This window comes from Eschrichtius robustus, chromosome 1, assembly GCF_028021215.1.
Source record: "Eschrichtius robustus isolate mEscRob2 chromosome 1, mEscRob2.pri, whole genome shotgun sequence".
NCBI classification, from domain to species: domain Eukaryota; kingdom Metazoa; phylum Chordata; class Mammalia; order Artiodactyla; family Eschrichtiidae; genus Eschrichtius; species Eschrichtius robustus.
The window spans coordinates 143,403,264-143,426,609 of NC_090824.1; the positions used below are offsets into that span (position 1 = coordinate 143,403,264).

General features: G+C 55.3%; 8 non-coding genes across 8 annotated transcripts; all 8 read left to right on the plus strand.

The window, feature by feature from the left end:
• The first annotated feature begins 1,659 nt into the window (after positions 1 to 1,659).
• On the plus strand, positions 1,660 to 1,752 carry LOC137754212 (small nucleolar RNA SNORD116). Its single transcript, XR_011071768.1, has one exon. It is a non-coding gene; the product is annotated as a small nucleolar RNA SNORD116 (small nucleolar RNA).
• A 2,634-nt stretch (positions 1,753 to 4,386) lies between these two features.
• LOC137777005 (small nucleolar RNA SNORD116) lies at positions 4,387 to 4,479 on the plus strand. Its single transcript, XR_011076377.1, has one exon. It is a non-coding gene; the product is annotated as a small nucleolar RNA SNORD116 (small nucleolar RNA).
• Positions 4,480 to 7,114: 2,635 nt separating this feature from the next.
• On the plus strand, positions 7,115 to 7,207 carry LOC137777027 (small nucleolar RNA SNORD116). Its single transcript, XR_011076383.1, has one exon. It is a non-coding gene; the product is annotated as a small nucleolar RNA SNORD116 (small nucleolar RNA).
• Positions 7,208 to 9,895: 2,688 nt separating this feature from the next.
• On the plus strand, positions 9,896 to 9,988 carry LOC137754217 (small nucleolar RNA SNORD116). The gene has a single exon (XR_011071772.1). It is a non-coding gene; the product is annotated as a small nucleolar RNA SNORD116 (small nucleolar RNA).
• A 2,637-nt stretch (positions 9,989 to 12,625) lies between these two features.
• Positions 12,626 to 12,718, plus strand: LOC137751525 (small nucleolar RNA SNORD116). The gene has a single exon (XR_011070830.1). It is a non-coding gene; the product is annotated as a small nucleolar RNA SNORD116 (small nucleolar RNA).
• Positions 12,719 to 15,349: 2,631 nt separating this feature from the next.
• Positions 15,350 to 15,442, plus strand: LOC137777203 (small nucleolar RNA SNORD116). The gene has a single exon (XR_011076458.1). It is a non-coding gene; the product is annotated as a small nucleolar RNA SNORD116 (small nucleolar RNA).
• Positions 15,443 to 18,469: 3,027 nt separating this feature from the next.
• LOC137751599 (small nucleolar RNA SNORD116) lies at positions 18,470 to 18,562 on the plus strand. Its single transcript, XR_011070880.1, has one exon. It is a non-coding gene; the product is annotated as a small nucleolar RNA SNORD116 (small nucleolar RNA).
• Positions 18,563 to 21,200: 2,638 nt separating this feature from the next.
• LOC137751527 (small nucleolar RNA SNORD116) lies at positions 21,201 to 21,293 on the plus strand. Its single transcript, XR_011070831.1, has one exon. It is a non-coding gene; the product is annotated as a small nucleolar RNA SNORD116 (small nucleolar RNA).
• Positions 21,294 to 23,346: the final 2,053 nt, after the last annotated feature.

The following is a 23,346-nucleotide window of genomic DNA, read 5'->3' on the forward strand; positions in this document are numbered from 1 at the left end:
CCGTTCGAACATCCTGAGGTGTATCTGCAGCTGTCCGTGGGCGGGGCAGAGATGGGGGCACTGTTGCGATGCCAGGTGTGCTGTCGTGGACAGCCACTGTGCCCTTTCAAGCTTCCATATCCCCTCGTGTGGCAGAGGTCTTCCTTTGAAAGTCTGTCTGTGGTCCTCAGGAACAGTGCATTTGATCGCTGTGAGTTCCTCGGTAGTGTCACTGTGGCAGTGGAGAATTGCCAGGATGCATGGGGTGGTGTGGACATCATCAAAGCCGACAGGCTTGCAGTCTGTCTTCCCTGGTGTTCAGTGTCCCCATGTTCGCATGATGTCTGTGGCTTCCAACAGGGTCGAGTCGCCCTGCATGCAGGAGGAGGGCACTTAGGAAGAGGCTGTGTATCGTTTGAGCATTTTCTCAGTGGTCAGGCCCACGTTCCCTGCCAGTTGGAAACTTGCCGATACGTGGGTGAGGAGGTGGCCTAAATTCTGCTCTGGTGTTCCAACCTGTGTCATGGTTGCTGAAGTCCAACACTTCCCATTGTGGGCATTTCCACGGGGTCACGGAAGGTGATTTGGTCTAGTTGGTGAGAAGACGCACTTGGTCTGCAGTTCCTTAGCCCCTTGAGAAGTGCCGGGCTGCATCTTGCCTGTAGGCAACTGCAGGTCGCTGTCAGTCCGCCCATGGGAGGTTCCCTTGCTTCCGGGAGTGGTGGGAGTGACCCCAAGGGCACATCAGATGTGCTGGTAGGTGGCAGGGTGTCCAGGTCCACATAGATGTGACAGCCACGGCCGGGAAGCCGGTCTCGTCCAGTCTTTGTGCTTTGGTCAGAAGGCGTGGCTGTGAGAGAGCGGGAATCTGTGGACTATTTCAACAGTCCCTGGGGTTCAAAGTTCGCATGTGGCCTCTTGAAGCTGACAGGGGTCTTTCTCCTTTCAGTTGGGGGTCCAACCAGGATGGTGTGTATAAACTATGGCGTTTACTGTTGGAGGCGTCTGCAGAGGGCCACAGGGACACCCAGAGACCAAGACGCATATTCAGCGGCACACACCGGAACCCACGAGTGCATCTTCGTGCGCAGTCAGAGTCACACACGCCCACATGCGTGAATACACACATACAGCGTCTCACACACCGGCCAACATGCATGCCTAACTTCCTCCAGTCGTGCTGTGAGACACGCAATCAGTTTTCGGTAAGGGATAGTGGTACTTGGGAAGCAGGTTCCGGGCTCACACGCAGGTAAGTTTACACAAGAATCATGTTCTCTGAGGACTCTGGTGCAATTCAGAAGCCTGCATGATTTCTATCCACTTCTCAGGTGCAGTTGCAGGGTAAGGCTGGCCGTCGGCAAAGACAAGAAGACCTTCGTGTTGTCTGATGACTGGATGTGCTAAGGGGAACTGGAAAAAGTGGAGAAGGCGCACGTTGCTGAGCGTGGCTGGGGATAACTCAGGACAGTAGCATTCACGCATACTAAGATGCGCCATTGGATATTAGGTTTTCCTCAGATGGGTCCAATGGCTGCAAGAGTGGATTGATTGTTGGTCTTGCTGAGTGGCCTGAGGACTGTGGATTCCCCAGGCTGTTGGAGTACTTCTGGGTCATTGCTCCTCTGCAGAGCCCCACGGCCTGCCCGTTTCTGTTCTGCAGCGTCCCAGCATGTGCTTGGATCGATGATGACACCCTTGTATGCATTCCTTGGAAACTCTGAACAAAATGAGTGAGAAAGCTCTACGGTCTCCTCATCGCAACTGAGGTCCAGCACGTTTCCTCTCGGGGGTAGGGGACAGTTAGGAGTGAGGGCCAACATCCCCTGATGACATGCATGCCAACACCACTAAGGGCTCTAGCATTGGAGGGGCTCCTGTCTCAGGGTGGACCGTGTCTGCCCATAAGCTGGGTCATCTATGAATCCGCGGTCCCTGCTAAAAGGCCGTGAGGGAATGCAAGGGGACAGGCTCTCCTGCTAGTCTTCAGAGTCGGAGTGTGTGCTGGTGTGGGCCCAGTGAGCTTTCAGCTTGGAGAAGTGTGTTTTGACCAGGATCACGCTTTGTGCATGCCGCTTCGGTGGTTGATTTTGGGAGCCAAAATGAGCAAGTTTCCCTGGTTGGAGCCTGGAGCCTCAGGCCAGGCCTGTGGCCCTCTCTGTTGTCGTGTTTGGTGCGGTGAGGTTCTTGAGTGCCCGGTGGGGCTGGAGCAGTGGGCGGGGGTGGGATGGAGTTTGGTGATGGCGGAATGGGGCTGATGGATTAGGCCTCGCTGCTGCCCCTGAAGCTGCCAGCACACTGTTGGCGCTAAGTGGATCATCGTGGAGTGGGGTGAGGATCGAGTGCTGTATTTAAGCCTGCGTAGTGGCTGCTGCCCTGGAGAGAAAGGTAAGGTATCATGAGGACAGGTCCTGTGTGATGTCGTGGGATGGGCTGTCATCATTGGGTTGCAGGCGCTGGCCTTGGCTTCCCAAGGGTGTGTCTTGTTCGTGATGGCCTGGCATCAGCTGCCTATGGTGGGGATGGCTTTGGCAGTTCATGAGGATGCAGTGAGGTAGGTTACCTGTGAAGAGTTGCAATCCCGTTTCCAGAGGAGTGACTCCCCACGGGTGTCTTGCGGGACATAGAGAAGATGGACATGCTGAGGCATCTGTGCCGGCCTTCTTGGGGGTAGGTGAGTTATGCAAACAAGCCCTTGGGTCGCTCTTTTCCCACTTTTGGGAATGTGCAAAGCGACAGTGTTTCTGCCGGAGGGCATGACGCGGCCGGCCCGTATGGCATGCAGGCCTTTTGAATAGCCAGAGCTTTATCCAGAGCAGTTCGTTGGCGGGGCAGAGAAGGGGGCACTGTTGCCATCCCTGGTGCGCTGCCAAGGCCAGCCACTCTTCCCTTTCAGGCTTCCAAGTCCCCTCACATGGCAGAGGTCTTCCGTTGCAAGTCTGTCTGTGGTCCTCGGGGACCATGCCTTTGATCACTCTGAGTACCTCAGTGGTGTCACTGTGGCAGTGGAGAATTTCCAGGATGCATCAGGTGGGATCAGCATCTTCAAAGCAGACAGGCCTGCGGTCTCTCTTCCCTGGTGTTCAGTGTTCCCGTGTTCGGAAGATGTCTGTGGCTTCCAGTAGGGACGCGTCGCCCTGCTGGCTGGAGTAGGGCACGTTGGACGAGGCTGTTGAGCGTTTGAGCGGTTCCTTAGGGATCAGGGCCGCGAACCTTGCAGGATGGGAGCTGCATGAGACATGGCCGGGAAGGTGACCTAGTTCCCGCTGTGGGGCTCCAAAATGGGTCATGGCTGCTGAAGCCCACTGCCTCCTGTGGTGGGCATTCCCACGGGTCAAAGGAAAGTGATTAGGCTTAGTTGGCAAGAAGTTGTACTTTGTTCGATATTCTTTAGCCCATTGAGTGTTTTCAGGCTGCATCTTGCCAGTAGAATGCTGTAGGTCGGTGTCGGGTCACCCATGGGAGTTCCCTTGCTTCCGAAAGTGCTGGGAGTGACCCCAAGTGCACATCAGATGTGCTGGTAGCTGGCAGGTTCTCGAGTTGCACGTAGATGTCACACCCACGGCCGGGAGGCAGGTCTCGCCCAGTCTTTGTGCTCTGGTCAGAAGGCGTGGCTGTGGGAGAGCGGGAGTCCGTGGAGTATTTCAACAGCCCCTGGGGTTTAAAGTTTGCATGCGGCCTCTGGAAGCTGAAAGGGGGCTTTCTCCTTTCAGTTGGGAGTCTAGACAGGGTGTTGTGTATAAACTATGGCGTTTACTGTTGGACGCCTCTTCACAGGGCTACAGGGACACACAGAGACCAAGAAGCGTAGGCAGCGGCACACAGAGTAACCCACAAGAGCGTCTGCGTGCGCAGTCACAGTCACACGCGTGAACACAGAAATACAGCCTCTCACACACCGGCCAATGTATGTGCCTAACTTCCTGCAGTCGTACTATCAGACATGCAGTCAATTCTCGGTAAGGGATAGAGGTCCTTGGGAAGCAGTTTCAGAGCTCAAGCCCACGTAAATGTTTGTATGGATCATGTCCTTTGAGGACACCAGTCCAATTCCCAGGTGCAGTTGCTGGGCAAGCCTCGCCGTTGGCAAAAACAAGAAGATCTTCGTGTGCTCTGATGACTGGAGGTGCTAAGAATAACTGGAAAAAGTGAGGCGGGGCCATGTTCCCGAGCATGGTCGCGGATAACTCAGGATGGTAGGTATTCAAGCACCCCAGGATGTGCCATTAGATATTAGGTTTTCCTCAGATAGGCCCAATGGCTGTAAGAGTGGCTTGATTGTTTGTCTTGTTGCGTGGCCTGAGGGCTGTGGATGCTCCAGGATTTTGGGGTACCCCAGACTCATGACTCCCCTGCAGAGCCCGGCGCACTGCCCGGTTGTGTTCTGAAGCATCCCAGCATGTGCTTGGATCGATGATGACACCCTTTTATGCATTCCTTGGAAACTCTGAACAAAATGGGTGAGAACACTCTCCCGTATACTTATCGAAACTGAGGTTCAGCACGTTTCCTCTCCTGGGTGTAGGGGACTGTTAGGAGTGAAGGCCAGTGTCCCCTGCCGACATGCACGCAAACACCACCAAGGACTCCAGTATTGGAGGGGCTCCTGTCTGAGGGTCGACCGTGTCTGCCCATAAACTGGGTCATCTATGAATCCGCGGTCCCTGCTAAAAGGCCGTGAGGGAATGCAAGGGGGCAGGCTCTCCTGCTAGTGTTCAGAATCGGAGTGTGTGCTGGTGTGGGCCCAGTGAGCTTTCAGCTTGGAGAAGTGTGTTTTTACCAGGATCACGCTTTGTGCATGCCGCTTCGGTGGTTGATTTTGGAAGCCAAAATGAGCAAGGTTCCCTGGTTGGAGCCTGGAGCCTCAGGCCAGGCCTGTGGCCCTCTCTGTTGTTGTGTTTGGTGCGGTGAGGTTCTTCAGTGCCCGGTGGGGCTGGAGCAGTGGGCGGGCGTGGGATGGAGTTTGGTGATGGCGGAAGGGGGCTGATGAATCAGGCCTCGCTGCTGCCCCTGAAGCTGCCAGCACACTGATAGTGCTAAGTGGATCATCGTGGAGTGGGGTGAGGATCGAGTGCTGCATTTAAGCCTGCGTAGTGGCTGCTGCCCTGGAGAGAAAGGTAAGGTATCATGAGGACAGGTCCTGTGTGATGTCGTGGGATGGGCTGTCATCATTGGGTTGCAGGCGTTGGCCTCGGCTTCCCAAGAATGTGTCTTGTTCATGATGGCCTGGCATCAGCTGCCTATGGTGGGGATGGCTTTGGCAGTTCATGAGGATGCAGTGAGGTAGGTTACCTGTGAAGAGTTGCAATCCCGTTTCCAGAGGAGTGACTCCCCACGGGTGTCTTGCGGGACATAGAGAAGATGGACATGCTGAGGCATCTGTGCCGGCCTTCTTGGGGGTAGGTGAGTTATGCAAACAAGCCCTTGGGTCGCTCTTTTCCCACTTTTGGGAATGTGCAAAGCGACAGTGTTTCTGCCGGAGGGCATGACGCGGCCGGCCCGTATGGCATGCAGGCCTTTTGAATAGCCAGAGCTTTATCCAGAGCAGTTCGTTGGCGGGGCAGAGAAGGGGGCACTGTTGCCATCCCTGGTGCGCTGCCAAGGCCAGCCACTCTTCCCTTTCAGGCTTCCAAGTCCCCTCACATGGCAGAGGTCTTCCGTTGCAAGTCTGTCTGTGGTCCTCGGGGACCATGCCTTTGATCACTCTGAGTACCTCAGTGGTGTCACTGTGGCAGTGGAGAATTTCCAGGATGCATCAGGTGGGATCAGCATCTTCAAAGCAGACAGGCCTGCGGTCTCTCTTCCCTGGTGTTCAGTGTTCCCGTGTTCGGAAGATGTCTGTGGCTTCCAGTAGGGACGCGTCGCCCTGCTGGCTGGAGTAGGGCACGTTGGACGAGGCTGTTGAGCGTTTGAGCGGTTCCTTAGGGATCAGGGCCGCGAACCTTGCAGGATGGGAGCTGCATGAGACATGGCCGGGAAGGTGACCTAGTTCCCGCTGTGGGGCTCCAAAATGGGTCATGGCTGCTGAAGCCCACTGCCTCCTGTGGTGGGCATTCCCACGGGTCAAAGGAAAGTGATTAGGCCTAGTTGGCAAGAAGTTGTACTTTGTTCGATATTCTTTAGCCCATTGAGTGTTTTCAGGCTGCATCTTGCCAGTAGAATGCTGTAGGTCGGTGTCGGGTCACCCATGGGAGTTCCCTTGCTTCCGAAAGTGCTGGGAGTGACCCCAAGTGCACATCAGATGTGCTGGTAGCTGGCAGGTTCTCGAGTTGCACGTAGATGTCACACCCACGGCCGGGAGGCAGGTCTCGCCCAGTCTTTGTGCTCTGGTCAGAAGGCGTGGCTGTGGGAGAGCGGGAGTCCGTGGAGTATTTCAACAGCCCCTGGGGTTTAAAGTTTGCATGCGGCCTCTGGAAGCTGAAAGGGGGCTTTCTCCTTTCAGTTGGGAGTCTAGACAGGGTGTTGTGTATAAACTATGGCGTTTACTGTTGGACGCCTCTTCACAGGGCTACAGGGACACACAGAGACCAAGAAGCGTAGGCAGCGGCACACAGAGTAACCCACAAGAGCGTCTGCGTGCGCAGTCACAGTCACACGCGTGAACACAGAAATACAGCCTGTAACACACCGGCCAATGCATGTGCCTAACTTCCTGCAGTCGTACTATCAGACATGCAGTCAATTCTCGGTAAGGGATAGAGGTCCTTGGGAAGAAGTTTCAGAGCTCAAGCCCAGGTAAATGTTTGTATGGATCATGTCTTTGAGGACACCAGTTCACTTCCCAGGTGCAGTTGCTGGGCAAGCCTCGCCGTCGGCAAAAACAAGAAGATCTTCGTGTGCTCTGATGACTGGAGGTGCTAAGAAGAACTGGAAAAAGAGAGGCGGAGCCATGTTCCCGAGCATGGTCGTGGATAACTCAGGATGGTAGGTATTCAACCACCCCAAGATGTGCCATTAGATATTAGGTTTTCGTGAGATGGGCCCAATGGCTGCAAGAGTGGCTTGATTGTTCGTCTTGTTGAGTGGCCTGAGGGCTGTGGATTCTCCAGGCTTTTGGGGTACCCCAGGCTCATGACTCCCCTGCAGAGCCCGGCGCACTGCCCGGTTGTGTGCTGCAGCATCCCAGCATGTGCTTGGATCGATGATGACACCCTTGTATGCATTCCTTGGAAACTCTGAACAAAATGGGTGAGAACACTCTCCCGTATCCTTATCGAAACTGAGGTTCAGCACGTTTCCTCTCTCAGGTGTAGGGGACTGTTAGGAGTGAAGGCCAGTGTCCCCTGCCGACATGCACGCAAACACCACCAAGGACTCCAGTATTGGAGGGGCTCCTGTCTGAGGGTCGACCGTGTCTGCACATAAGCTGGCTTATCTGTGTATCCCGGGTCCCTGCTGAAAGGTGGTTAAAGAATGCGAGGGTGCAGGCTCTCTTGCTGGTCTTAAGAGTCGGGGTGTGTGCCGGTCTAGGCCCAGTGTCCTTCAGTTGGATAAGTGTGTTTTGGCCAGGATCACGCTTCGTGCATGCCGTTTCGTGTGTTGATTTTTAAAGCCAAAATGAGCAAGCGTCCCTGGTCGGTGCCTGGAACCTGAGGCCAGGCCTGTGGCCCTCCCTGTCCTTGCGTTTTGCACAGTGAGGTTTTTGAGTCCCTAGTTAGGCTGGAGAAGTGGGCGGGGTTGGGCTCGGTTTGGGCGTCGGCGGAAAGGGGCTGATGGATTAGGGCACACTACTGCCCTAGTCTGCTCCTCTACTTTAACACCCAGCGCAGTTTTGGTGCCAAGTGGGACATCGTGGAGTGGGGTGAGTTTCGAGTGCTGCATTGAAACCTGCGTGGTCGCTGATGGCCTGGACAGGAAGCTAAGGGATGATGAGGACAGGTCCTTTGTGAGGTCGTGGAATAGGCTGTCATAATTGGGTTGCAGGTGCTGGCCTCGGCTTCCCAAGGATGAGTCATGTTCGTGATGGGCTGGCATCAGCTGCCTATGGAGGGGGTTGCTTTGGCAGTTCAAGTGCATGAGGTGAGGTAGGTAACCTGTGTAGAGCTGTGATCCCATTGCCAGAGGAATGACACCGAAACGGTGTCTTGCGGGACGTAGAGAAGATCGACATTGTGAGGCGTCTGTGCCGGGCTCCTTGGAGGTAGGTGAGTTATGCGAACATCCCTATTGGCTGCTTTCTTCCCTTGTTTGGGAATGTGCAAAGCGAAAGTGTTTCTCCCGGGGAGGCATGACACCGCCAGCCAGTATGGCATGCAGGCCGTTCGAACATCCTGAGGTGTATCTGCAGCTGTCCGTGGGCGGGGCAGAGATGGGGGCACTGTTGCGATGCCAGGTGTGCTGTCGTGGACAGCCACTGTGCCCTTTCAAGCTTCCATATCCCCTCGTGTGGCAGAGGTCTTCCTTTGAAAGTCTGTCTGTGGTCCTCAGGAACAGTGCATTTGATCGCTGTGAGTTCCTCGGTAGTGTCACTGTGGCAGTGGAGAATTGCCAGGATGCATGGGGTGGTGTGGACATCATCAAAGCCGACAGGCTTGCAGTCTGTCTTCCCTGGTGTTCAGTGTCCCCATGTTCGCATGATGTCTGTGGCTTCCAACAGGGTCGAGTCGCCCTGCATGCAGGAGGAGGGCACTTAGGAAGAGGCTGTGTATCGTTTGAGCATTTTCTCAGTGGTCAGGCCCACGTTCCCTGCCAGTTGGAAACTTGCCGATACGTGGGTGAGGAGGTGGCCTAAATTCTGCTCTGGTGTTCCAACCTGTGTCATGGTTGCTGAAGTCCAACACTTCCCATTGTGGGCATTTCCACGGGGTCACGGAAGGTGATTTGGTCTAGTTGGTGAGAAGACGCACTTGGTCTGCAGTTCCTTAGCCCCTTGAGAAGTGCCGGGCTGCATCTTGCCTGTAGGCAACTGCAGGTCGCTGTCAGTCCGCCCATGGGAGGTTCCCTTGCTTCCGGGAGTGGTGGGAGTGACCCCAAGGGCACATCAGATGTGCTGGTAGGTGGCAGGGTGTCCAGGTCCACATAGATGTGACAGCCACGGCCGGGAAGCCGGTCTCGTCCAGTCTTTGTGCTTTGGTCAGAAGGCGTGGCTGTGAGAGAGCGGGAATCTGTGGACTATTTCAACAGTCCCTGGGGTTCAAAGTTCGCATGTGGCCTCTTGAAGCTGACAGGGGTCTTTCTCCTTTCAGTTGGGGGTCCAACCAGGATGGTGTGTATAAACTATGGCGTTTACTGTTGGAGGCGTCTGCAGAGGGCCACAGGGACACCCAGAGACCAAGACGCATATTCAGCGGCACACACCGGAACCCACGAGTGCATCTTCGTGCGCAGTCAGAGTCACACACGCCCACATGCGTGAATACACACATACAGCGTCTCACACACCGGCCAACATGCATGCCTAACTTCCTCCAGTCGTGCTGTGAGACACGCAATCAGTTTTCGGTAAGGGATAGTGGTACTTGGGAAGCAGGTTCCGGGCTCACACGCAGGTAAGTTTACACAAGAATCATGTTCTCTGAGGACTCTGGTGCAATTCAGAAGCCTGCATGATTTCTATCCACTTCTCAGGTGCAGTTGCAGGGTAAGGCTGGCCGTCGGCAAAGACAAGAAGACCTTCGTGTTGTCTGATGACTGGATGTGCTAAGGGGAACTGGAAAAAGTGGAGAAGGCGCACGTTGCTGAGCGTGGCTGGGGATAACTCAGGACAGTAGCATTCACGCATACTAAGATGCGCCATTGGATATTAGGTTTTCCTCAGATGGGTCCAATGGCTGCAAGAGTGGATTGATTGTTGGTCTTGCTGAGTGGCCTGAGGACTGTGGATTCCCCAGGCTGTTGGAGTACTTCTGGGTCATTGCTCCTCTGCAGAGCCCCACGGCCTGCCCGTTTCTGTTCTGCAGCGTCCCAGCATGTGCTTGGATCGATGATGACACCCTTGTATGCATTCCTTGGAAACTCTGAACAAAATGAGTGAGAAAGCTCTACGGTCTCCTCATCGCAACTGAGGTCCAGCACGTTTCCTCTCGGGGGTAGGGGACAGTTAGGAGTGAGGGCCAACATCCCCTGATGACATGCATGCCAACACCACTAAGGGCTCTAGCATTGGAGGGGCTCCTGTCTCAGGGTGGACCGTGTCTGCCCATAAGCTGGGTCATCTATGAATCCGCGGTCCCTGCTAAAAGGCCGTGAGGGAATGCAAGGGGACAGGCTCTCCTGCTAGTCTTCAGAGTCGGAGTGTGTGCTGGTGTGGGCCCAGTGAGCTTTCAGCTTGGAGAAGTGTGTTTTGACCAGGATCACGCTTTGTGCATGCCGCTTCGGTGGTTGATTTTGGGAGCCAAAATGAGCAAGTTTCCCTGGTTGGAGCCTGGAGCCTCAGGCCAGGCCTGTGGCCCTCTCTGTTGTCGTGTTTGGTGCGGTGAGGTTCTTGAGTGCCCGGTGGGGCTGGAGCAGTGGGCGGGGGTGGGATGGAGTTTGGTGATGGCGGAATGGGGCTGATGGATTAGGCCTCGCTGCTGCCCCTGAAGCTGCCAGCACACTGTTGGCGCTAAGTGGATCATCGTGGAGTGGGGTGAGGATCGAGTGCTGTATTTAAGCCTGCGTAGTGGCTGCTGCCCTGGAGAGAAAGGTAAGGTATCATGAGGACAGGTCCTGTGTGATGTCGTGGGATGGGCTGTCATCATTGGGTTGCAGGCGCTGGCCTTGGCTTCCCAAGGGTGTGTCTTGTTCGTGATGGCCTGGCATCAGCTGCCTATGGTGGGGATGGCTTTGGCAGTTCATGAGGATGCAGTGAGGTAGGTTACCTGTGAAGAGTTGCAATCCCGTTTCCAGAGGAGTGACTCCCCACGGGTGTCTTGCAGGACATAGAGAAGATGGACATGCTGAGGCATCTGTGCCGGCCTTCTTGGGGGTAGGTGAGTTATGCAAACAAGCCCTTTGGTCGCTCTTTTCCCACTTTTGGCAATGTGCAATGCGATAGTGTTTCTGCCGGAGGGCATGACGCGGCCGGCCCGTGTGGCATGCAGGCCTTTCGAATAGCCCGAGCTTTATCCAGAGCAGTCCATTGGCGGGGCAGAGAAGGGGGCACTGTTGCCATCCCTGGTGCACTGCCAAGGCCAGCCAGTGTTCCCTTTCAGGATTCCAAGTCCCCTCACTTGGCAGAGGTCTTCCGTTGCAAGTCTGTCTGTGGTCCTCGTGGACCATGCCTTTGATCACTCTGAGTTCCTCAGTGGTGTGACTGTGGCAGTGGAGAATTTCCAGGATGCATCAGGTGGGATCAGCATCTTCAAAGCAGACAGGCCTGCGGTCTGTCTTCCCTGGTGTTCAGTGTTCCCGTGTTCGGAAGATGTCTGTTGCTTCCAGTAGGGACGCGTCGCCCTGCTGGCTGTAGTAGGGCACGTTGGACGAGGCTGTTGAGCTTTGGAGCGATTCCTTAGGGGTCAGGGCCGCGAACCTTGCAGGATGGGAGCTGCCTGAGACATGGCCGGGAAGGTGGCCTAGTTTCCGCTGTGGGGTTCCAACATGGGTCATGGCTGCTGAAGCCCACTGCCTCCTGTGGTGGGCATTCCCACGGGTCAAAGGAAAGTGATTAGGCCTAGTTGGCAAGAAGTTGCACTTTGTTCGATGTTCTTTAGCCCCTTGAGTGTTTTCAGGCTGCATCTTGCCAGTAGAATGCTGTAGGTCGGTGTCGGGTCACCCATGGGAGTTCCCTTGCATCCGAAAGTGCTGCGAGTGACCCCAAGTGCACATCAGATGTGCTGGTAGCTGGCCGGTTCTCGAGTTGCACGTAGATGTCACACCCACGGCCGGGAGGCAGGTCTCGTCCAGTCTTTGTGCTCTGGTCAGAAGGCGTGGCTGTGGGAGAGCGGGAGTTCGTGGAGTATTTCAACAGCCCCTGGGGGTTAAAGTTTGCATGCGGCCTCTGGAAGCTGACAGGGGGCTTTCTCCTTTCAGTTGTGGGTCTAGACAGGGTGTTGTGTATAAACTATGGCGTTTACTGTTGGACGCCTCTTCACAGGGCTACAGGGACACACAGAGACCAAGACGCGTAGTCAGCGGCACACAGAGAAACCCACAAGAGTGTCTGCGTGCGCAGTCACAGTCACAGTCACACGCGTGAACACAGAAATACAGCCTCTCACACACCGGCCAATGTATGTGCCTAACTTCCTGCAGTCGTACTATCAGACATGCAGTCAATTCTCGGTAAGGGATAGAGGTCCTTGGGAAGCAGTTTCAGAGCTCAAGCCCAGGAAAATATTTGTATGGATCATGTCCTTTGAGTACACCAGTCCACTTCCCAGGTGCAGTTGCTGGGCAAGCCTCGCCATCGGCAAAAACAAGATCTTCGTGTGCTCTGATGACTGGAGGTGCTAAGAAGAACTGGAAAAGGTGAGGCGGGGCCATGTTCCCGAGCATGGTCGCGGATAACTCAGGATGGTAGGTATTCAACCACCCCAAAATGTGCCATTAGATATTAGGTTTTCCTGAGATGGGCCCAATGGCTGCAAGAGTGGCTTGATTGTTCGTCTTGTTGAGTGGCCTGAGGGCTGTGGATTCTCCAGGCTTTTGGGGTACCCCAGGCTCATTACTCCCCTGCAGAGCCCGGCGCACTGCCCGGTTGTGTTCTGCAGCATCCCAGCATGTGCTTGGATCGATGATGGCACCCTTGTATGCCTTCCTTGGAAACTCTGAACAAAATGGGTGAGAACACTCTACCGTATCCTTATCGAAACTGAGGTTAGCACGTTTCCTCTCTCGGGTGTAGGGGACTCTTAGGAGTGAAGGCCAGTGTCCCCTGCCGACATGCACGCAAACACCACCAAGGACTCCAGTATTGGAGGGGCTCCTGACTGAGGGTCGACCGTGTCTGCCCATAAGCTGGGCCATCTATGAATCCGCGGTCCCTGCTAAAAGGCCGTGAGGGAATGCAAGGGGGCAGGCTCTCCTGCTAGTGTTCAGAGTCAGAGTGTGTGCTGGTGTGGGCCCAGTGAGCTTTCAGCTTGGAGAAGTGCGTTTTGACCAGGATCCCGCTTTGTGCATGCCGCTTCGGTGGTTGATTTTGGAAGCCAAAATGAGCAAGTTTCCCTGGTTGGAGGCTGGAGACTCAGGCCAGGCCTGTGGCCCTCTCTGTTGTTGTGTTTGGTGCGGTGAGGTATTTGAGTGCCCGGTGGGGCTAGAGCAGTGGGCGGGGGTGGGATGGAGTTTGGTGATGGCGGAAGGGGGCTGATGGATTAGGCCTCGCTGCTTCCCCTGAAGCTGCCAGCACACTGTTGGCGCTAAGTGGATCATCGTGGAGTGGGGTGAGGATTGAGTGCTGCATTTAAGCCTGCGTAGTGGCTGCTGCCCTGGAGAGAAAGGTAAGGTATCATGAGGACAGGTCCTATGTGATGTCGTGGGATGGGCTGTCATCATTGGGTTGCAGGCTCTGGCCTCGGCTTCCCAAGGATGTGTCTTGTTCGTGATGGCCTGGCATCAGCTGCCTATGGTGGGGATGGCTTTGGCAGTTCATGAGGATGCAGTGAGTTAGGTTACCAGTGAAGAGTTGCAATCCCGTTTCCAGAGGAGTGACTCCCCACGGGTGTCTTGCGGGACATAGAGAAGATGGACATGCTGAGGCATCTGTGCCGGCCTTCTTGGGGCTAGGTGAGTTATGCAAACAAGCCCTTTGGTCGCTCTTTTCCCACTTTTGGCAATGTGCAAAGCGATAGTGTTTCTGCCGGAGGTCATGACGCGGCCGGCCCGTGTGGCATGCAGGCCTTTCGAACAGCCAGAGCTTTATCCAGAGCAGTTCGTTGGCGGGTCAGAGAAGGGGGCACTGTTGCCATCCCTGGTGCGCTGCCAAGTCCAGCCCCTCTTCCCTTTCAGGCTTCCAAGTCCCCTCACTTGGCAGAGGTCTTCCGTTGCAAGTCTGTCTGTGGTCCTCGGGGACCATGCATTTGATCACTGTGAGATCCTCAGTGGGGTGACTGTGGCAGTGGAGAATTTCCAGGATGCATCAGGTGGGATCAGCATCTTCAAAGCAGACAGGCTTGCGGTCTGTCTTCCCTGGTTTTCAGTGTTCCCGTGTTCGGAAGATGTCTGTGGCTTCCAGTAGGGAGGCGTGGCCTGCTGCCTGGAGTAGGGCACGTTGGACGAGGCTGTTGAGCGTTTGAGCCGTTCCTTAGGGGTCAGGGCCGCGAACCTTGCAGGATGGGAGCTGCTTGAGACATGGACGGGAAGGTGGCCCAGTTTCCGCCCTGGGGTTCCAACAAGGGTCATGGCTGCTGAAGGCCACTGCTTCCTGTGGTGGGCATTCCCACGGGTCAAAGGAAAGTGATTAGGCCTAGTTGGCAAGAAGTTGCACTTTGTTCGATGTTCTTTAGCCCCTTGAGTGGTTTCAGGCTGCATGTTGCCAATAGAATGGTGTAGGTCGGTGTCAGGTCACCCATGGGAGTTCCCTTGCTTCCGAAAGTGCTGGGAGTGACCCCAAGTGCACATCAGATGTGCTGGTAGCTGGCAGGTTCTCGAGTTGCACGTAGATGTCACACCCACGGCCGGGAGGCAGGTCTCGTCCAGTCTTTGTGCTCTGGTCAGAAGGCGTGTCTTTGGGAGAGCGGGAGTCCCTGGAGTATTTCAACAGCCCCTGGGGGATAAACTTTAAATGCGGCCTCTGGAAGCTGACAGGGGGCTTTCTCCTTTAAGTTGTGGGTCTAGACAGGGTGTTGTGTATAAACTATGGCGTTTACTGTTGGACGCCTCTTCACAGGGCTACAGGGACTCACAGAGACGAAGACGCGTAGTCAGCGGCACACAGAGAAACCCACAAGAGCGACTGCGTGCGCATTCACAGTCAGACAAGTGAACACAGAAATACAGCCTCTCACACACCGGCCAATGTAAGTGCCTAACTTCCTGCAATCGTACTATCAGACATACAGTCAATACTCCGTAAGGGATAGAGGTCCTTGGGAAGCAGTTTCAGAGCACAAGCCCAGGAAAATATTTGTATGGATCATGTCCTTTGAGTACACCAGTCCACTTCCCAGGTGCAGTTGCTGGGCAAGTCTCGCCATGGGCAAAAACAAGATCTTCGTGTGCTCTGATGACTGGAGGTGCTAAGAAGAACTGGAAAAATTGAGGCGGGGCCATGTTCCCGAGCATGGTCGCGGATAACTCAGGATGGTAGGTATTCAACCACCCCAAGATGTGCCATTAGATATTAGGTTTTCCTGAGATGGGCCCAATGGCTGCAAGAGTGGCTTGATTGTTCGTCTTGTTGAGTGGCCTGAGGGCTGTGGATTCTCCAGGCTTTTGGGGTACCCCAGGCTCATGACTCCCCTGCAGAGACCGGCGCACTGCACGGTTGTGTTCTGCAGCATCCCAGCATGTGCTTGGATCGATGATGACACCCTTGTATGCATTCCTTGGAAACTCTGAACAAAATGGGTGAGAACACTCTACCGTATCCGTATCGAAACTGAGGTTCAGCACGTTTCCTCTCTCGGGTGTAGGGGACTGTTAGGAGTGAAGGCCAGTGTCCCCTGCCGACATGGACGCAAAAACCACCAAGGACTCCAGTATTGGAGGGGCTCCTGACTGAGGGTCGACCGTGTCTGCCCATAAGCTGGGTCATCTATGAATCCGCGGTCCCTGCTAAAAGGCCGTGAGGGAATGCAAGGGGGCAGGCTCTCCTGCTAGTCTTCAGAGTCGGAGTGTGTGCTGGTGTGGGCCCAGTGAGCTTTCAACTTGGAGAAGTGTGTTTTGACCAGGATCAAGCTTTGTGCATGCCGCTTCGGTGGTTGATTTTGGAAGCCAAAATGAGCAAGGTTCCCTGGTTGGAGCCTGGAGCCTCAGGCCAGGCCTGTGACCCTCTCTGTTGTCGTGTTTGTTGCAGTGAGGTTCTTGAGTGCCTGGTGGGCCTGGAGCAGTGGGCGGGGGTGGGATGGAGTTTGGTGATGGCGGAAGGGGGCTGATGGATTAGGCCTCGCTGCTGCCCCTGAAGCTGCCAGCACACTGTTGGCGCTAAGTGGATCATCGTGGAGTGGGGTGAGGATCGAGTGCTGCATTTAAGCCTGCGTAGTGGCTAGTCTTCAGAGTCGGAGTGTGTGCTGGTGTGGGCCCAGTGAGCTTTCAGCTTGGAGAAGTGTGTTTTGACCAGGATCAAGCTTTGTGCATGCCGCTTCGGTGGTTGATTTTGGAAGCCAAAATGAGCAAGTTTCCCTGGTTGGAGCCTGGAGCCTCAGGCCAGGCCTGTGGCCCTCTCTGTTGTCGTGTTTGTTGCGGTGAGGTTCTTGAGTGCACGGTGGGGCTGGAGCAGTGGGCGGGGGTGGGATGGAGTTTGGTGATGGCGGAAGGGGGCTGATGGATTAGGCCTCGCTGCTGCCCCTGAAGCTGCCAGCACACTGTTGGCGCTAAGTGGATCATCGTGAAGTGGGGTGAGGATCGAGTGCTGCATTTAAGCCTGCGTAGTGGCTGCTGCCCTGGAGAGAAAGGTAAGGTATCATGAGGACAGGTCCTGTGTGATGTCGTGGGATGGGCTGTCATCATTGGGTTGCAGGCGCTGGCCTTGGCTTCCCAAGGATGTGTCTTGTTCGTGATGGCCTGGCATCAGCTGCCTATGGTGGGGATGGCTTTGGTAGTTCATGAGGATGCAGTGAAGTAGGTTACCTGTGAAGAGTTGCAATCCCGTTTCCAGAGGAGTGACTCCCCACGGGTGTCTTGCGGGACATAGAGAAGATGGACATGCTGAGGCATCTGTGCCGGCTTTCTTGCGGGTAGGCGAGTTATGCAAACAAGCCCTTGGGTCGCTCTTTTCCCACTTTTGGCAATGTGCAAAGCGATAGTGTTTCTGCCGGAGGGCATGACGCGGCCGGCCCGTGTGGCATGCAGGCCTTTCGAATAGCCAGAGCTTTATCCAGAGCAGTCCGTTGGCGGGGCAGAGAAGGGGGCACTGTTGCCATCCCTGGTGCACTGCCAAGGCCAGCCAGTGTTCCCTTTCAGGATTCAAAGTCCCCTCACATGGCAGAGGTCTTCCGTTGGAAGTCTGTCTGTGGTCCTCGGGGACCATGCCTTTGATCACTCTGAGTTCCTCAGTGGTGTGACTGTGGCAGTGGAGAATTTCCAGGATGCATCAGGTGGGATCAGCATCTTCAAAGCAGACAGGCTTGCGTTCTGTCTTCCCTGGTGTTCAGTATTCCCGTGTTCGGAAGATGTCTGTGGCTTCCAGTAGGGAGGCGTGGCCTGCTGGCAGGAGTAGGGCACGTTGGACGAGGCTGTTGAGCGTTTTAACGGTTCCTTAGGGGTCAGGGTCGCGAACCTTGCAGGATGGGAGCTGCCTGAGACATGGCCGGGAAGGTGGCCCAGTTTCCGCTGTGGGGTTCCAACAGGGGTCATGGCTGCTGAAGCCCACTGCTTCCTGTGGTGGGCATTCCCACGGGTCAAAGGAAAGTGATTAGGCCTAGTTGGCAAGAAGTTGCACTTTGTTCGATATTCTTTAGCCCCTTGAGTGTTTTCAGGCTGCATCTTGCCAGTAGAATGCTGTAGGTCGGTGTCGGGTCACCCATGGGAGTTCCCTTGCTTCCGAAAGTGCTGCGAGTGACCCCAAGTGCACATCAGATGTGCTGGTAGCTGGCAGGTTCTCGAGTTGCACGTAGATGTCACACCCACGGCCGGGAGGCAGGTCTCGTCCAGTCTTTGTGCTCTGGTCAGAAGGCGTGGCTGTGGGAGAGCGGGAGTCCGTGGAGTATTTCAACAGCCCCTGGGGGTTAAAGTTTGCATGCGGCCTCTGGAAGCTGACAGGGGGCTTTCTCCTTTCAGTTGTGGGTCTAGACAGGGTGTTGTGTATAAACTATGGCGTTTACTGTTAGACGCCTCTTCACAGGGCTACAGGGACACACAGAGACCAAGACGCGTAGTCAGCGGCACACAGAGAAACCCACAAGAGTGTCTGCGTGCGCAGTCACAGTCACAGTCACACGCGTGAACACAGAAATACAGCCTCTCACACACCGGCCAATGTATGTGCCTAACTTCCTGCAGTCGTACTATCAGACATGCAGTCAATTCTCGGTAAGGCATAGAGGTCCTTGGGAAGCAGTTTCAGAGCTCAAGCCCAGGAAAATATTTCTATGAATCATGTCCTTTGAGTACACCAGTACACTTCCCAGGTGCAGTTGCTGGGCAAGCCTCGCCATCGGCAAAAACAAGATATTCGTGTGCTCTGATGACTGGAGGTGCTAAGAAGAACTGGAAAAAGTGAGGCGGGGCCATGTTCCCGAGCATGGTCACGGATAACTCAGGATGGTAGGTATTCAACCACCCCAAGATGTGCCATTAGATATTAGGTTTTCCTGAGATGGGCCCAATGGCTGCAAGAGTGGCTTGATTGTTCGTCTTGTTGAGTGGCCTGAGGGCTGTGGATTCTCCAGGCTTTTGGGGTACCCCAGACTCATGACTACCCTGGAGAGCCTGGCGCACTGCCCGGTTGTGTTCTGCAGCATCCCAGCATGTGCTTGGATCGATGATGGCACCCTTGTATGCCTTCCTTGGAAACTCTGAACAAAATGGGTGAGAACACTCTACCATAACCTTATCGAAACTGAGGTTAGCACGTTTCCTCTCTCGGGTGTAGGGGACTGTTAGGAGTGAAGGCCAGTGTCCCCTGCCGACATGCACGCAAACACCACCAAGGACTCCAGTATTGGAGGGGCTCCTGACTGAGGGTCGACCGTGTCTGCCCATAAGCTGGGTCATCTATGAATCTGCGGTCCCTGCTAAAAGGCCGTGAGGGAATGCAAGGGGGCAGGCTCTCCTGCTAGTCTTCAGAGTCGGAGTGTGTGCTGGTGTGGGCCCAGTGAGCTTTCAGCTTGGAGAAGTGTGTTTTGACCAGGATCAAGCTTTGTGCATGCTGCTTCGGTGGTTGATTTTGGAAGCCAAAATGAGCAAGTTTCCCTGGTTGGAGCCTGGAGCCTCAGGCCAGGCCTGTGGCCCTCTCTGTTGTCGTGTTTGGTGCGGTGAGGTTCTTGAGTGCCCGGTGGGGCTGGAGCAGTGGGCGGGGGTGGGATGGAGTTTGGTGATGGCGGAAGGGGGCTGATGGATTAGGCCTCGCTGCTGCCCCTGAAGCTGCCAGCACACTGTTGGCGCTAAGTGGATCATCGTGGAGTGGGGTGAGGATCGAGTGCTGCATTTAAGCCTGCGTAGTGGCGGCTGCCCTGGAGAGAAAGGTAAGGTATCATGAGGACAGGTCCTGTGTGATGTCGTGGGATGGGCTGTCATCATTGGGTTGCAGGCGCTGGCCTCGGCTTCCCAAGGATGTGTCTTGTTCGTGATGGCCTGGCATCAGCTGCCTATGGTGGGGATGGCTTTGGCAGTTCATGAGGATGCAGTGAGGTAGGTTACCTGTGAAGAGTTGCAATCCCGTTTCCAGAGGAGTGACTCCCCACGGGTGTCTTGCGGGACATAGAGAAGATGGACATGCTGAGGCATCTTTGCCGGCCTTCTTGCGGGTAGGTGAGTTATGCAAACAAGCCCTTTGGTCGCTCTTTTCCCACTTTTGGCAATGTGCAAAGCGATAGTGTTTCTGCCGGAGGGCATGACGCGGCCGGCCCGTGTGGCATGCAGGCCTTCCGAATAGCCAGAGCTTTATCCAGAGCAGTCCGTTGGCGGGGCACAGAAGGGGGCACTGTTGCCATCCCTAGTGCACTGCCAAGGCCAGCCAGTGTTCCCTTTCAGGATTCCAATTCCCCTCACATGGCAGAGGTCTTCCGTTGCAAGTCTGTCTGTGGTCCTCGGGGACCATGCCTTTGATCATTCTGAGTTCCTCAGTGGTGTGACTGTGGCAGTGGAGAATTTCCAGGATGCATCAGGTGGGATCAGCATCTTCAAAGCAGACAGGCCTGCGGTCTGTCTTCCCTGGTGTTCAGTGTTCCCGTGTTCGGAAGATGTCTGTGGCTTCCAGTAGTGACGCGTCGCCCTGCTGGCTGGAGTAGGGCACGTTGGACGAGGCTGTTGAGCGTTTGAGCGGTTCCTTAGGGGTCAGGGCCGCGAACCTTGCAGGATGGGAGCTGCCTGAGACATGGCCGGGAAGGTGGCCTAGTTTCCGCTGTGGGGTTCCAACATGGGTCATGGCTGCTGAAGCCCACTGCCTCCTGTGGTGGGCATTACCACGGGTCAAAGGAAAGTGATTAGGCCTAGTTGGCAAGAAGTTGCACTTTGTTCGATGTTCTTTAGCCCCTTGAGTGGTTTCAGGCTGCATCTTGCCAGTAGAATGCTGTAGGTCGGTGTCGGGTCACCCATGGGAGTTCCCTTGCTTCCGAAAGTGCTGCGAGTGACCCCAAGTGCACATCAGATGTGCTGGTAGCTGGAAGGTTCTCGAGTTGCACGTAGATGTCACACCCACGGCCCGGAGGCAGGTCTCGTCCAGTCTTTCTGCTCTGGTCAGAAGGCGTGGTTGTATGAGAGCGGGAGTCCGTGGAGTATTTCAACAGCCCCTGGGGGTTAAAGTTTGCATGCGGCCTCTGGAAGCTGACAGGGGGCTTTCTCCTTTCAGTTGGGGGTCTAGACAGGGTGTTGTGTATAAACTATGGCGTTTACTGTTGGACGCCTCTTCACAGGGCTACAGGGACACACAGAGACCAAGACGCGTAGTCAGCGGCACACAGAGAAACCCACAAGAGTGTCTGCGTGCGCAGTCACAGTCACAGTCACACGCGTGTACACAGAAATACAGCCTCTCACACACCGGCCAATGTATGTGCCTAACTTCCTGCAGTCGTACTATCAGACATGCAGTCAATTCTCGGTAAGGGATAGAGGTCCTTGGGAAGCAGTTTCAGAGCTCAAGCCCAGGAAAATATTTGTATGGATCATGTCCTTTGAGTACACCAGTCCACTTCCCAGGTGCAGTTGCTGGGCAAGTCTCGCCATCGGCAAAAAGAAGATCTTCGTGTGCTCTGATGACTGGAGGTGCTAAGAAGAACTGGAAAAAGTGAGGCGCGGCCATGTTCCCGAGCATGGTCGCGGATAACTCAGGATGGTAGGTATTCAACCACCCCAAGATGTGCCATTAGATATTAGGTTTTCCTGAGATGGGCCCAATGGCTGCAAGAGTGGTTTGATTGTTCGTCTTGTTGACTGGCCTGAGGGCTGTGGATTCTCCAGGCTTTTGGGGTACCCCAGGCTCATGACTCCCCTGCAGAGCCCGGCGCACTGCACGGTTGTGTTCTGCAGCATCCCAGCATGTGCTTGGATCGATGATGGCACCCTTGTATGCCTTCCTTGGAAACTCTGAACAAAATGGGTGAGAACACTCTACCGTATCCTTATCGAAACTGAGGTTAGCACGTTTCCTCTCTCGGGTGTAGGGGACTGTTAGGAGTGAAGGCCAGTGTCCCCTGCTGACATGCACGCAAACACCACCAAGGACTCCAGTATTGGAGGGGCTCCTGACTGAGGGTCGACCGTGTCTGCCCATAAGCTGGGTCATCTATGAATCCGCGGTCCCTGCTAAAAGGCCGTGCGGGAATGCAAGGGGGCAGGCTCTCCTGCTAGTGTTCAGAGTCAGAGTGTGTGCTGGTGTGGGCCCAGTGAGCTTTCAGCTTGGAGAAGTGCGTTTTGACCAGGATCCCGCTTTGTGCATGCCGCTTCGGTGGTTGATTTTGGAAGCCAAAATGAGCAAGTTTCCCTGGTTGGAGGCTGGAGACTCAGGCCAGGCCTGTGGCCCTCTCTGTTGTTGTGTTTGGTGCGGTGAGGTATTTGAGTGCCCGGTGGGGCTGGAGCAGTGGGCGGGGGTGGGATGGAGTTTGGTGATGGCGGAAGGGGGCTGATGGATTAGGCCTCGCTGCTGCCCCTGAAGCTGCCAGCACACTGTTGGCGCTAAGTGGATCATCGTGGAGTGGGGTGAGGATCGAGTGCTGCATTTAAGCCTGCGTAGTGGCTGCTGCCCTGGAGAGAAAGGTAAGGTATCATGAGCACAGGTCCTGTGTGATGTCGTGGGATGGGCTGTCATCATTGGGTTGCAGGCGCTGACCTCGGCTTCCCAAGGATATGTCTTGTTCGTGATGGCCTGGCATCAGCTGCCTATGGTGGGGATGGCTTTGGCATTTCATGAGGATGCAGTGAGGTAGGTTACCTGTGAAGAGTTGCAATCCCGTTTCCAGTGGAGTGACTCCCCACGGGTGTCTTGCGGGACATAGAGAAGATGGACATGCTGAGGCATCTGTGCCGGTCTTCTTGGGGGTAGGTGAGTTATGCAAACAAGCCCTTGGGTCGCTCTTTTCCCACTTTTGGCAATGTGCAAAGCGATAGTGTTTCTGCCGGAGGGCATGACGCGGCCGGCCCGTGTGGCATGCAGGCCTTTCGAATAGCCAGAGCTTTATCCAGAGCAGTCCGTTGGCGGGGCAGAGAAGGGGGCACTGTTGCCATCCCTGGTGCGCTGCCAAGGCCAGCCCCTCTTCCCTTTCAGGCTTCCACGTCCCCTCATTTGGCAGAGGTCTTCCGTTGCAAGTCTGTCTGTGGTCCTCGGGGACCACGGCTTTGATCACTGTGAGATGCTCAGTGGTGTCACTGTGGCAGTGGAGAATTTCCAGGATGCATCAGGTGTGATCAGCATCTTCAAAGCAGACAGGCTTGCGGTCTGTCTTCCCTGGTGTTCAGTGTTCCCGTGTTCGGAAGATGTCTGTGGCTTCCAGTAGGGACGCGTCACCCTGCTGGCTGGAGTAGGGCACGTTGGAGGAGGCTGTTGAGCGTTTGAGCGGTTCTTTAGGGGTCAGGGCCGCGAACCTTGCAGGATGGGAGCTGCTTGAGACATGGCCGGGAAGGTGGCCCAGTTTCCGCTGTGGGGTTCCAACGGGGGTCATGGCTGCTGAAGCCCACTGCTTCCTGTGGTGGGCATTCCCACGGGTCAAATGAAAGTGATTAGGCCTAGTTGGCAAGAAGTTGCACTTTGTTCAATGTTCTTTAGCCCCTTGAGTGGTTTCAGGCTGCATCTTGCCTGTAGAATGGTGTAGGTCCGTGTCGGGTCACCCATGGGAGTTCCCTTGCTTCCGAAAGTGCTGGGAGTGACTCCAAGTGCACATCAGATGTGCTGGTACCTGGCAGGTTCTCGAGTTGCACGTAGATGTCACACCCACGGCCGGGAGGCAGGTCTCGTCCAGTCTTTGTGCTCTGGTCAGAAGGCGTGGCTGTGGGAGAGCGGGAGTCCGTGGAGTATTTCAACAGCCCCTGGGGGTTAAAGTTTGAATGCGGCCTCTGGAAGCTGACAGGGGGCTTTCTCCTTTCAGGTGTGGTTCTAGACAGGGTGTTGTGTATAAACTATGGCGTTTACTGTTGGACGCCTCTTCACAGGGCTACAGGAACTCACAGAGACCAAGACGCGTAGTCAGCGGCACACAG